The sequence below is a fragment of the Marmota marmota genome, unplaced genomic scaffold, assembly GCF_001458135.2.
Source record: "Marmota marmota marmota unplaced genomic scaffold, marMar, whole genome shotgun sequence".
Classification (NCBI taxonomy): Eukaryota; Metazoa; Chordata; class Mammalia; order Rodentia; family Sciuridae; genus Marmota; species Marmota marmota.
In genome coordinates this window covers 861,399-875,631 of record NW_026000000.1, presented here as the reverse complement: position 1 = coordinate 875,631, position 14,233 = coordinate 861,399, and the positions used below count along the sequence as shown (strand labels likewise).

At 32.6% G+C, this 14,233-nt stretch overlaps 1 protein-coding gene across 1 annotated transcript in view; it reads right to left on the bottom strand.

Moving 5' to 3' along the window:
• The window catches only part of Pcdh15 (protocadherin related 15), a 1,628,869-nt gene that overhangs the window by 1,113,700 nt on the left and 500,936 nt on the right, over positions 1–14,233 (bottom strand). The gene's annotated exons all lie outside the window — the stretch shown is intronic.

Sequence of the window (14,233 nt, the reverse complement as noted above, 5' to 3'; positions counted from 1 at the left end):
CATAGAGAATTAAATGAGAAGCCACAGAAAATATTTTCACACATTTGACAAAGGATTGCTATTCAAAATATTCAAAGTACTTTTTAACTCAACAATAATAAACAAGTAATCTGATTTTAAAAATAGACAAAGACCTTATCATCTCACCAAAGGATATAGATGTCAAATAAGCATATAAAAAGATGTCCTACATCATTTATCCTAAGTGAAATGCAAAATAAAGCAACAGAGAGATACATTTACACACCTATTAAAAAGGCCAAAATCCAGAACACTGATAATATCAAATACTGGCAAACATGTGGAGCCATCGAAACTCTTATTAATTGCTAGTAGGAATGTAAAATGGTATGGCCACTTTGAAAGTGTGGCAGTTTTTATAACACTAAACATCTCTTTCTTTATGATCTACGAATCACACTCCTGGATATTACTGAAAACCTTTGAAAACTTACATTCACACAAAACCTGCACGTGGTTGTTTAAAGCATTTTTATTCATAGTTATCAAACCATGGAAGACTAAAGATGTCCATCAGTAAGTGAATAGATTAACTGGTATATCCAGTCAACAGAATATTGCTCAGCACTAAACAAAATTTGTATGTTGAATTCCTAATATTAAGGAGGTAGGGATGGTGGAAGGAGGCAATCAGGTCATACATGGGAATAGTGTCTTTAAGAAAGTGTTCCAAGGAAGCTCCTGTATACCTTCTACCACATGAAGGTGCCAAGTATGAACCAAAAAGCCAGGAGTCTAGACAAGGATCCTGTGATTACTTTGATCTTGGAGGGCCCAGTCTCCAAACTATGAGAAATAGATTTCTGAGGTTCATAGCTACATAGTATATGATATATTTTTACAGCAAGGCAGAATCATTTATGGCATAAGCCGTGAAAGACATGGAGGAAATTTAATTCATATTATTTAAAGACAATCAGAAAAAGTCACATGCTCTATGATAACAACTACATGATGCTCGGGAAATGGAAAAATATAGAGACAGAAAAATAAATAAATAAATAAATAAATAGCTAGCCATAGTTGCCTGAGGTTGCAGGGGGAAAAGGATGAGTAAACTATTTGCATAGGATATTAAAGTAGTGAGAGTGTTTTGTACAACATAATAACAGTGGATACATGTTGATATAAATTTGTCAAAACTCAGAATGTACACCACCAAGAGTGAACCTTAAAGTAAATTATGAACGTTGGGTGATAAGGAAATATCAATATAGATTCATCAATTGTAACATATGTACCACTGGTGGATAATGGAGATTGATGGTGGAGGCTTGGCATGGTGAAGGGTGCAGGAAGTATGTGGAATATCTCTGAATCTTCCTTTCAATTTTGCTGTGAATCTAAAACTGTACTAAATGAATATGTCTTCAAATAATAATAATAATGAATTTGATAACTTCATTTATCCTCAAAACAAGCCTGAAAAAAATTCATATTGTCTTCAATTGCAATGATATGAGCCCTATATTAGCTCTCAGGCTCAGACTGTTTGTTCAAGGGCACACTCACTAGGTTATCAACTCAAAGCTATGTTATGTGAATCCAAAGTCCAAACTTTTAATCTCGATTTACCTTGTCTAAATTTTGTTGTTGTTGTTGCTAACTAAAAGTGTATATTATTAGTCTCACTCGATAATTTTCTGTATAATACTTCCTCTAACTCAAGCAATCTGGATATGTTATAAATATAGTTCTTTCTCTTAGCCAGTAAAGTCATTAGTTATTCGAAATGGTGACATAGTACATCTGGACAGTCCTAATTCTTCTGTAGTTTTCTCTCATTTCAATTCTGAAAAATATATTTGTCACTGTCATGTTGGTAGTGAGAATGTGATTTCACGTCAACAATGAAACCTATGCCCATTAGAATTTATTGTGCCATTATTTCCCTTTTATTAGGTATAAGACATTAAATAATAGAGAAAAGGAGTTTTGTTTTGTTTGTAAAATGTGTGTGTGTGTGTGTGTGTGCACATGCGCACGGCCAAGGGTATGTTTCTTTTGAAGAGGGCATATTTCTTGTAATGCTAAAATTAAGTGGCAGTTTTGTGGAAAACCAGAACCAACATATGGGCATAAACATTATAAATCACATTAATAGTGTTCAAATCAACCTTTTTATTTCATTTTATAACATTACAAGTCAGGCTTTCCATAAACCTGTCCAAATCATTTCTATATTCACACATACTTCATGATCTGGCACTTGAATAGAAAGAGTCATGTTTCTGGAATTACAAAGATATTAGAAGGTAAACAGCTGATAAAGAGTAGGCTGGTTTAGCCAACCATAGTGGTGCGTTCCTGTAATCCTAGAGACTAGGAAGGCTGACACAGGAAGATCACAAGTTTGAGGCCAGCTTCAGCAATTTAGTGAGGCCCTAAGCAAGTTAGTTAGAAGTTGTCTCAAAAAAAAAAAAAAAAGGTTTGGGGATGTGGTTTAGTGGTTAAGTGTCCCTGGACCCTGGTTTTAATCCCTAGTTAAAAAATAGAGAGAGGTAGAGAAAGAAAGCGGCGGGGTTGAGGGGTAGGGGGCAGTTTATGAGAATGCTGGGCTTTTTGTTTGTTTCTTTCATTGTTTTTGTTTTTTTACAAAAATTGTCGGTGTGACTATTTCACAATATTTCACAATTTACTGGGACCCATTTAGAATGTTAATATTCTAGGTTTCATGACTTTTAAATGATATAACTCAGAGTGAAATAAATGGTGTAACATGAGCACATCACTTACAAGTCATAGTTCTTATTTACCAATTTTCTGAAGTACTGAGGATCCAGGTAGAGAAACACTTTCAGAAAGAGTTAAGAAAATTTTAGTCACCTTAAATAAATATAATAGGAATATTATTATGGAAACATTTTTGAAAGGATTGCATCAGAGATTCATTTTGACTCTTCTTAGGATCTGGCAAAAGAGTTACTACTATCAGTGCTATTAATGATCCTTGTTTAAACAATTGGATTTATCCAGGAAAAGAGTTTAGTCAACTGATTTTTATAGCAGAGTTAATAGACTATCTGACCTTCCATTGAAAATGCAAGATCAGCTGCTACCTGTCTTTTCATTTTTGAAGGAGACATATGAACATCACATAAGCAAACAGTTGCTTGCACCTGAAAAACACACCTATGTGCACCAAAAACATACACATGAGGCTGGATCATATAATCTATATTACATATTTCAGAAAAAAAATTAAGTTCAGTGTCATTTGAGTAATAAGTACTAAGTTGCTGAGTCTTGGATTTCTAAAATAGAATATTTCCCTCTGAGCATATAGCTAGGAATAATAAAATAAAACCTAAGCTGTTAGGAGGATATTTTTTTTCTCGAAAAGTTACTATCCTCCAAAAGACCTGGAATGTCAAAAGCAAATCAAGCAGAATGTAGTAATGAGTTTTCATTTACTTCTAATTCTTTTTGTCAACAATGCTTGTGACAATTTTATAGTGCCAATTTATACCTATGAAGCAAAAGACAACAAAGACATTTTAACTGTGAGCAAAAATAGCAAAGGTGCTAAAATATTCTCATCTGAGACATCAGAAGCAAATGCTTATTTTTGGATGACTTTTTAACATGCTCCCAAATCATTGGCATAATAAACAGAAAACTCTGAAATATGTAATGTAGATATAGTTTTCTTTATCACCAGTCTTCTCCCTTTGTGCCAATAGCAAAACATCTGGATGAAAAGTGAAAATATGCAGCAAGTCGACTTGGAAGGGCTGTCTGTAGGAAGCTTAGCAACTGGATATGTCAATAGATAAACATGATATATTATGAACAAATAAGAATCATAATTTTTAAATATCATGTCACTCTCCTGATTTCCCATACATTTAAAATAAATCAAAAATTCTTACTAGGACTAAAATTCCCTGACTATGCCATTGACCTTATCTTACACCATCCACAGCCACTTCCCATATATCAACTGGCCTCCCTCCTTTTATCCTCAAATTATCAAAACTCCTTTCCCTTTTCCTCTCATCAGAAAGGTTAATGCCCTTCTTCTTCCCCCAATTCTCTCCATATCATTCATGTTTCAGCTGCTACCTGCCAAAGGTCACATTGAGTGAGTTAATACTAAGATGACCCCTGCACCATAAAGTCCCTCTATCAATCTGTCTGTGTGGTTTCTTCAGAGCAACTACCATCACATTAAAGGTTCTTGCCAGTGTTTCTGTTTACATGTTTATTAACTGTATTGCCCCTCTAAAATCTTTGGGAACATGTGTCTTGTGTCTTGTGTCTTGATATAGGACAGATGAAGCTGGACAACCATGAAATTTACAGGAAAGAGGTTTATTTTAGCTGCAGCAGGCCAGAGGTGCTAATGCTTAAACATTTCTGAACCCCAAGTCTGGAAATTCTTTTAGATTTATACTCAGTGTGCTGGTTACATGACACTTACTCCTTGTTCCATAGTTTTCGACTAGACAGAGGTTTCACACATTGTTACCAAGAAAACAGAGATAGAATCTTTTTTGCACAAGAAGCTTGATGGCAGACTTAGCTTATACAAAAAAGAGAAACCTGGACTTTTCAAGAAAGAGGAAGCTTCAAACCACATTGAGCTCTCTGCAGAAATCCTACTGACATTCTTTGAAAAAAGCTTTCTGAGAAGAGAAGCTTAATTGCAGGGTGGGGTGGGGGGGAGGTCCCTGGAAAAGGTTAATTATTACAATTGTGATTGGGTGTGTGTGTGGGGGTCCTGGCCTGCTTCTTTGTTTCCCTAACCATGACTCTATGCCCAACACCCCAAAAACGATTTTCTGGAACTTATAAGATTTCAAAAATATTTGTTAACTAAGTGAAATACCAAAAATAGTGGATGCTTAGGCTACTATTAATTAAAAATTAAGGTTCAATTAGGACATTTAGATGCATTTCTTTATAGCCTATATTTTTATTTAACATTCTATTAACCCTTTAAGTCCCAAGTTTTTAATTTCACAAATATTTCAACAAAATTGACACAGATACATTAAAATAGGCTGGAAAAAATAGTTTAGCATTTATGTATATTAATTAATATTAGGTGATATTAATTATTGTGATGATCATAATTATATTCTTATGTTATAATTATATACTATACAATCATGTCATATACTATAAGTTTTTATAAGTGTTAAATGTGGGATGGTGGGACAAAATGGTTTAATTCTTTGGCTCTTACTGATTCTTAAAATTCTCTATACTATGTTTAGATGTATATTTTTATTTCAGAATAACTGAGAAATATTTGATCAAAGCAAGGTTAAAATCTATCTTCTGATTGTGATTCAGATTGTTACTATTATTGATTTGGGGCCAAAAAGGTCATTTTATGCATATGACTGACCACAAAACACACTGTTTTACACAACTCATCATTTCCACTTACATCTGTCAGGACCAATCATTAGTTTTATATATATGTAATTTGTTTATTGTAAAAATGACTAATTTGTTAAATTTTTAATTAATAAACAGAACATTTTAAAACGTATTCTATTTAACAATGGTTCTCATTTAATGTCTCTTTTTTGATCAGATTAGGATGTCATTTAATTTTAATTGTTTTTTTTCCAGATGGGCCTTACTACTTTTTGCTTAGGCTACCAGAACTATGATCTTCTTGCCTCCCAATTAGGAATGCAGGGATTACAGATGCACGTCATTCTGCTGTTTAGTTATTATTTATTTATTTTAGTAAAAGCACCAGTGCTTAAATGAATCAATGCTAATTTGTTTTTCCTTTATTATAAATTGATTGCATGACTTACCAATCACCTATTTTTCACAGTTTTGAAGGTTGGAAAATCCATCATTAGGCACTGACTGATGAGTATTTGCAGTTTCCAGTTTCCCTGGTTTGTGTACAGCTGTTTTTTCACTGTATTCTCACTTGGCCCTGAGAAAAATCACCTCTCCCATGGTCTTCTAATAACAGTACTCATCCTATTGACACATGTTCTGCCCTCAAGACCCAATTAAGTCCCCAAAGAACTGACTCCCGATACCAAAATGTTTGGATAAGAACTTCTATATATGAGTTTGTGGGGTTCCTGATTCTATAATTTGTGTCTACCACAGTTAATAGTTTTAAATCCTAATACAAAGGGTTGTGATATTATAAGGGGGGATTTGGAAGATGATTAGATCATGGTGATAAAGCTTCATGATTGGCATTAGTGCTATCATAAAGTAATCCAGGAGTGCTCCTTTGCCCCTGTCATCATTTGAGGACACAGTGAGAAGATTGCCACCTATGAGGGAGCAGTTCCTCACCACACACCTAATCTTCTGGTACATTGATCTTGGAATTTTCATCCTTTAGAATTGTGTGAGAGATAGATTTCTGTTGCTTATAGGCTACACAGTTCAAAAAAATTTTGTTAACTGAAACATGGGAAAACAAATAATCAATTCAGAATAATCTCTTCATCCCACTGTGTTTATCCTTAGTAACATCTCTGAAGTTCCTTGTGCCATGGAGTTAGCATATTCAGTGGTTCCAGAGATTAGGACACGGATGACTTTGGGTACCACTATTATGCCTGTTGTATTAGGTATATCTGTAAGAGGAGAAAACAATCTTCACATTCCAAGAAATTCATTGATCTATATAGTGCATTTGGTATTGGCACTGGAAAGGTAAACTGAGGATGAGTTCTTTGGGGAATTGAAAAATGGATCACTGAGTATGGGCAAACACAATCATAGAGATGTGTTTCTGTTTCTCACTTGGTGACAGCTAAAGGAAAAAAAGCAGTCTGATTTAGTTCATGAGGGCAGGGCAATTTGTAACAATTTAAGCATATATATTTCCTTTGGTCTTTTGGATTTGATGAAAAATACACAAATATGAAATACATTGCTAGGAATCTCCCCAAGAGTATCTTCCAGAGGTCAGAGAATGAGAATCAAGTAGATTTGGGGGCCTAATATAAAAGAAAAGGAGGCAGAGACCTTCACAAAATTGAGCAGATCAGTAAACAGTAGAAATAAAAGTGTTTGTGTGCCTGGTGAATATTCCAGTAACTCTTACTTGTGTTACATGCAATTGTCAGCACATAAAAGTTGACAAATGAGAATACACCTAAGTAAAACTTTGGCACAGCAAAGAAACAACAGAGTAAAGGGACAGCCTATAAGGCAAAAAAAAAAAAATTGCAACTATCCATTTCACAATGTGTTAATATTCAGAATATAGAATGAGCCCAAATAACTTAATAGCAAAATCTCACACATAATCTAATAGAAAAATGATAAATAGAATTAAACTGACAGTTTTCAAAGGAAGACATATAAATGGCCAACAGGTATGGGAAAAAATGTTCAGATTCACTATTCATCAAGAAAATACAAATCAAAACTGTCATGAGGTACTATATCACTCAAATTAGAATGGCTATTTTCAAAAACAAGAGAGCTAGCAAGGGCTGGCAGGGATGTAGGGAAAACAGAATTCTTTTATTATATTAAAGGTAATGTAAATTAGTACAGTCATAACAGAAAACAGTTTGTAAGTTCCTCAAAAATTAAAAATAGAATTACCATATGATCCAGTAATCCCACTATTAGGCATATAGCCGAAGAAAGTACAGTCCATATGTTGAAGAGACAGCTGTACTCTCATGTCCACTGAAGCTCTATTTAGAACAGGTAAGAGATGGCAACAACCTAAGATTCCTTCCATGCATGAAAGAAATGTGGTACAAATGTCCAATGGAATATTATTGAGCCACAAAAAATGATGAAGTTCTGTCAATTTCAACAACATATATGGAACTAGAACTTGTTATGTTAAGTGAAATAAGCCAGGCACAGAAAAATAACAATTGCACAGTATCACTCATGTGGAAAATAAGAGTTGATCTGATAGAGGTTCAGAGTAGACTTATGCTTACCAGAAGCTGGGGAGAATAGAGAAGAGATAGGAATGAGGAAAATTTGATCCATGGGTAACTATGTTGCATTTAGATAGGAGTAAGAAGGTTAAGTGTGCTGCTGCACAGTAGGTTGACAATACAGAGTGATTGTTATTGTACTTCTCAAAAGACTAGACAAAAAGGATTTTAAATGTTTCTTCATAAAGTAGTAATAAATATTTGAGAAGAGAGACATCATTGACTGATTGTATAATATGTAAATATATTGGAACAAAACATGGAACTCTATAAGTATGTGCACTTCTTTAAAGTGTTGCCTATGAATACTTGCATGACAGAGGCTCCAGTACCTAAAGTGTAGTGGCATTTATTCCTTCTTACTCATCCCATTCTTCCCAGTCATAACAATTAGGATCAACCAAAAATAAAAGGAAAGTAGAAATCAAATAACGACAAAATTTCCAGAAAAAATTAATTTCTAGGCCCCCATGACGTCTGCAATGGAGCAAAATTAAAATCAATGAACTAATTAATTCAAGATTGAATGTTAAAGTAGACTGAATTTGATTTATGAATATCTAAAAGTTAGTTTTAATATCAAAAGTAGAAATTTCCCTATAGCTAAAAATCTATGAGAAATTTACATATTATCAATGTATATAGAAGATTAATTGGTTAGAGTAAATTTAGAAGTTACAGATGAAAAAAAATTATTATTCTCATGTATGTAGCATTGAATTCAGTTAGTTGACAATAAGGTTATAATTCTCATTTATTATAAGCATATTAGTTAAAACCAGATTATTTCTTTATCCATGCATAATTACTTATATGAATAATGATATGTTATGTAATGATATATGTGTATGGTATGGATATTTGATTTTATACACATTTGAATAAAAATTAATTCTTAAATTATCTGCCAAAAAGTTTAAATATTATGTATTACTTTTATTAATATTCTAATAGTTACAAAGTATATAATTACATAATTCATCAAAATTATAATTTAGGGGAAGAGTTTTAATATACCTATTTTTTAATTTTATTTTTTAAAAAGGTATCTAGAATATCTTTTCCCAAGGCATTACTAAAGTGTAAGGGTTCTATTTTAATTTACTTGTGTAGTAAAACACTAGGGCTTAAACTCTCTGAGTAATGATTATTCTACTGTATTTAGCTCATGGTAATTACTATCATAGTTGGCAGTGTCTTTTAACTTATTTTTGGATGAAAACTATTTCAAAATGTATTGTTCAAATGTTTGTACTATATATAAGAATAATTATATATAAGAACATATTAATCTCTTGTTGTTTGCATAGCACTATGACAAGGAAAAGTGATAGGTATATCAGACTAGGAAGTTAAAACTTCATAGCAAAAAGTTTAACTTCTTAGCACTATACTTTAGTAGATATATCAGCCAGTGAATGAATCTATACCAGTCTTAAACACAGTGTATGATGGAGTGCTCCTTCAAAAGCTGAAGTCAGGGAAAAAGCGATAAGAACAGTTGCAGAACAAGAATCATTTTCTTTAAACGAAAGACACTAAACTCAATGGGTTGATGTTTAGATGGTTATAATATATCCATATCATTTCTTGATTGTGGTCAGTTTGTGGTTTTAGATTAGAATGTACTTGTTTATTAAAATGATCTTTAAAGTATCTTAAGGTAAAAGACATTGTGTTAGCAACTTCTAAAATGCTTCAGTAATAAAGATTTTTTTTGTGTGTGTGTGCTATTCTTGCTAGATTTATATTATTTAGAAATTTACCAATAAAAAAAGTTATTCTCTGAAGGGGTTAAAATACTGCTTGAGGTACATGTGACATACAGGAGTAAATTATTAAATCAAATCTCATTAAAATACATTTAGTAAATATGCAAATTACTTTGAAATGTATATGAGATGATGAATGAGTGTCTTCATTTCTGTTTTCTGAATTCTAGTGTCCTCCTTTATAAAAAATAGTAGCATATTTAGTCAATAATTTATTCACAAAGGTAATTGTATACTGCTTTAACATTGTAATGCATATGTGAAAACAGTTAATTAGGAATTCTTAAAGGAATTAGCTAATATGTACCTTTAAGACAATTTGATAGAAAGAATGGGTGTATATACAAATCAAGAAGAAGATGTAGGAAATATAAATGTTAGGCTAAGTCAGATAAATTTAGTCTACACATAACCAAGTTCACAGAAGCTATTTTTGGTGACATACAGTAGAACAAAGAGATAGAGAAGCATTGGTTGTGCAGAGTTTGAAAAACATTAATAAGAAATTGTATTAGTAAAGGAGTGGTAGTTTTATCCTGCTGAGTGTAATCTTGCTGGGATTATTGTTGAACGGGTCTGAAATCAGACAGCATTTAGAGACTGTTCTGGTAAATAGGTATAGGGGGGATGAAAATGGTAGTAATGGCTCTCAAAGGGAAAAGAAAGTGGATTTTCAGTCCTGCAATGATATAACTAGACAATATTGATGATTGAGCTGTAAATGAAAGTGGATCACAACAGGATATCTGAATCTCTGGAAGTCAGAACACAGAATCTATCATTCCAGAAAGTCTATGCTTGCAGGAAAAACTTACAAACTCTAGGTGTAATTCCATATAGCATGTCCAATTTTAAAAATTTAATGAAGTTCATGAACTTGTTAGACTAAGTTTAATTAAGATTAATTAAGTTTAATTAAGATTAATATATGATAGATATCACTAATACATTGTATTAGAGTATCACATGTATATTTTAATTCATAACCAAAGTAACTATCTATATTATTATTACACAAAACATGATATTAATGACACATTGTACATTCGCAAGTGCTTTATGTTCATATTAGGTGATCAAATTTTAACTGTCTAGTTTTCCCACATAAACATAAACCAGTCTTTTATTAGCTTGAAACATTAGTGGGTTCCCATATGAAATCAACTTAGATTTCAAAGGATTTATTTTATAGGCCATTTCAGCTCACCATAATAGCATATATTATATAAACATACTAAGGGATTTGGTATCAAATGATAAAAATGCTATTAAGCATAAATTTAAAAATAAAGTTGTACAGATCATGACACACTGAAGAATTCTGTCACAAAATAAGAGTAATGTGTTAGTGTTAAGTTGTTAGATATCCCCCAAAAGCTTATATGTGAGATGATACAAGAACATTCAGAGGTGAAATGATTGGGTTATGAGAGTCTTTCTCAATAAGTGAATTAATCCCCTGATGGGAATTAACTGAGTGGTAACTGTAGGCAGGTAGGGTGTAGCTGGAGGAAGTGGACCCCTGGGAGTATGTATTAAGGATATATATTTTGTATAAGGTCAGCAAAGTCCTTCTCTCTACTTTCTGATTATCATGTGAGCTACTTCCCTCTGCCACACTCTTCTGCCATGATGGAGCTGGCTGTCTATGGACTGAGACCTCTGAAACTATGAACCCCTGAATAAACTTTTCCTCCTCTAAAATTCTTCTTGATGGTCTTTTAATCACAGCACCAAAAAAGCAGAATAAAATGTAACGTTAAAATAGATATGTGTGTTTACTTCCATATCCATTTTAATGTATGTACAATATTACTGATTCTATTTATTTTATGTAATATATAATACACATATGCACAAAGAATGTATCCATTAATGTAAAAGAACTCTGATGGCTTCTATGTCCAGTTTTCCAAAGGGGATCACTTTCCATGTAGAAATCAATTCAATATTCATATCAGTTTGAATTTTAAATACTTAGAAGCCTCAAACAAGTATTTTTGAATTCACACGTGGACATCAGAGCATTTCTTTAGTTTGTGTTTTGGAGAAATATGTATGCTAGGGGAATTAAGGACTTGTCAGTTGAAAAAAAATAGATTTAACTCTGAATAGATATTTATCCTGGGAAACCATGAATAAAGAGGTCAAGAGCCTGGAATAGTTTATTTGACAAGTCATTATATGCTGTTCACTAGTTTAATCTTTCATAAGGCCAAAGAATCTTTTAATTTCACAAGACTTAAATGTTGAAGAATTAAAGTATTATTTTGCAAATAGAATCACTGAGTAATAATGAACCCTAGTTCAAAAATGATTTGTGAAAGGAAAACAGATGAAGTCACAAGAGACTTAAACCCACTTCTTTTTAACACTTTATAATATTAAGAATAAGTTAAATGACACTAATTACTCTACTAGATAAAACAAAAAGGAAAAAAGTGTAACTTTCACTTTTTGACATCTGCCTTATGTAATGTATTGGCTTTTCTGCAATTCTCTAGCAAAAATTCCAATTAAAAACAAAAGCAAAACAGGCATACAACTGAGAGTCTGAAGCTAACCCTGTCACTCTGGAATCTTAGGGATTGCAGATTTTCTTAAAATAAACAAATCCTATTTCTTACATATAATCGTAGGACTTCTGCAATGCTGAGTGAATGCACCAGGACTCAGTTTTTCACATTGGTTTTCTATGAAAATGACAGACTATCTGGGGAATATCTTTGGAAAACAGAGTTATCTTATTTCAGTTTCTGCAGAATGGAGCTATAGGCTAATCTCTGGTATAAACCTTCATAGCAAAGCCTTTAGAAAGCAGCATGCCTTTCCAAGGGACCAGTCCCCTAGAACTATGCTTAATCAGAAAGTTAATATTTTTATTATTGAAGGTTATCTAAATATAGCAAGTACATCTTTTTTCACAATACATCTATGGATGTAAGTATTCTTTAACTAAACTCATATCAAATTGGGAAGGGATAAAAACCCTTTTTAGTAACAGAGATTATTAGTTTCCTTAGAAGCAAAAATATTAATGTTACATTTAATGGCTAGTGAAGGTATGAAAACATATTGAATTCTATAAAGAAAAATAGTAATTTATGCAAGGAATAATAGTTATAAGTGATAATGAAGTCCAAAGTATTATGAATATTGATTTTGTTTTAATTAATTTGAAAAATATTATGGTTAGGGAAACAAATATTATAGAAAAGATGAAACATTTATTAGTAATCATGAAAAATCATCAGCCTTTTAAAATTCATTATCAGTTACTGTAGTTGGGGTATTCAACATCAAAATAAAATTAACAAAACAAGAAATTCAATACTCATATCAGCAGAAGGTAGTTATAGGAAGGAGCTCTGCAACATACAGCCATATACTTTAATTGCTACTTAAGCAAAAAGGATGGTCTTGTGCTCAAGCTAGCTCATGACCTAGCAGAGAAGAGGGCTGGGAGCACACACTCTCTCGGATCTTGCCCTGGAGATAAACCTGTATTTAACACCAGAGTAAAATGTTTCTGTCTGTAAGTAGCAGCTTATAGGTGTACATTAAAGTGATACAGATGTCCTTCCACAAGCTGTAGGAAACTAAAACTATTCCCCTTCAAGGGGAGATCCTCCTGTTTCATGTGCTTCAGAGAAAAAATATGCCTTATTCCATCACCACATTCAGCTCTTTGACATTATACACTACTGAACATGTATCAACAATGACACAACATGTGTTAGAGTCTGTAAACAAGTCAAGATGGCGCCTGGCATTTTGCCAGAGGGAGTGGTTTGTGAAGTAACACCAGCGAGCCATTAAGTGTGGAGATTCCTTATTGGTTGACTGCTGTATCTAGTTTATGTTAATTAAGATAAGCTGTGTGGAATGTATATATACCCCTCTGGTCCTACAATAAACAGCTCCCACTCCTGCGCTATCAATGTACACAAGTTGCTCGTCACCCCCTGGTTATTTTGCTGCAGCCAGACTGCGGCAAACATGAACAACAGAGAAAGAAATATTCAGAGTTTTTGATGAAATGTGGAGATAGTATTTTCCACATTATTTCTACTATATATGAGAGGCAAAACATTCTGCTTTAAATTGGAAAACAAATGCAATCTCTTTCTCAGAGATTCAGGTATTAGAACACTAAAGTTTCTCAGGCATTCTAAAATAAAAATGTTCTTTCTAATGTTTGATTTATTTACTTTTTGACTCTAAGATTCTTTCAGAATAGCATACCTTTAGTATCCTGCAGAACTGTGCTCTATGGGATAATATCAGACATCATAGATACTATTTTCTTTAAAACATATGTTAATTCTACTATTTTTCACAACTTTTAAATGCAATGCATAATATAAAAATAAGATTACTATTACAATAATCTGTAAAAAAGTCACAGATCAGAATTTGTAATAAGATCATTCAAAATATAATGACCCTTAATTATATTTCATATGGATGAAAGAGTTAATGATCAGCCTATGTTTTACTTTGTTTTTTTAATTGCTTTTAAATGTATTGAAT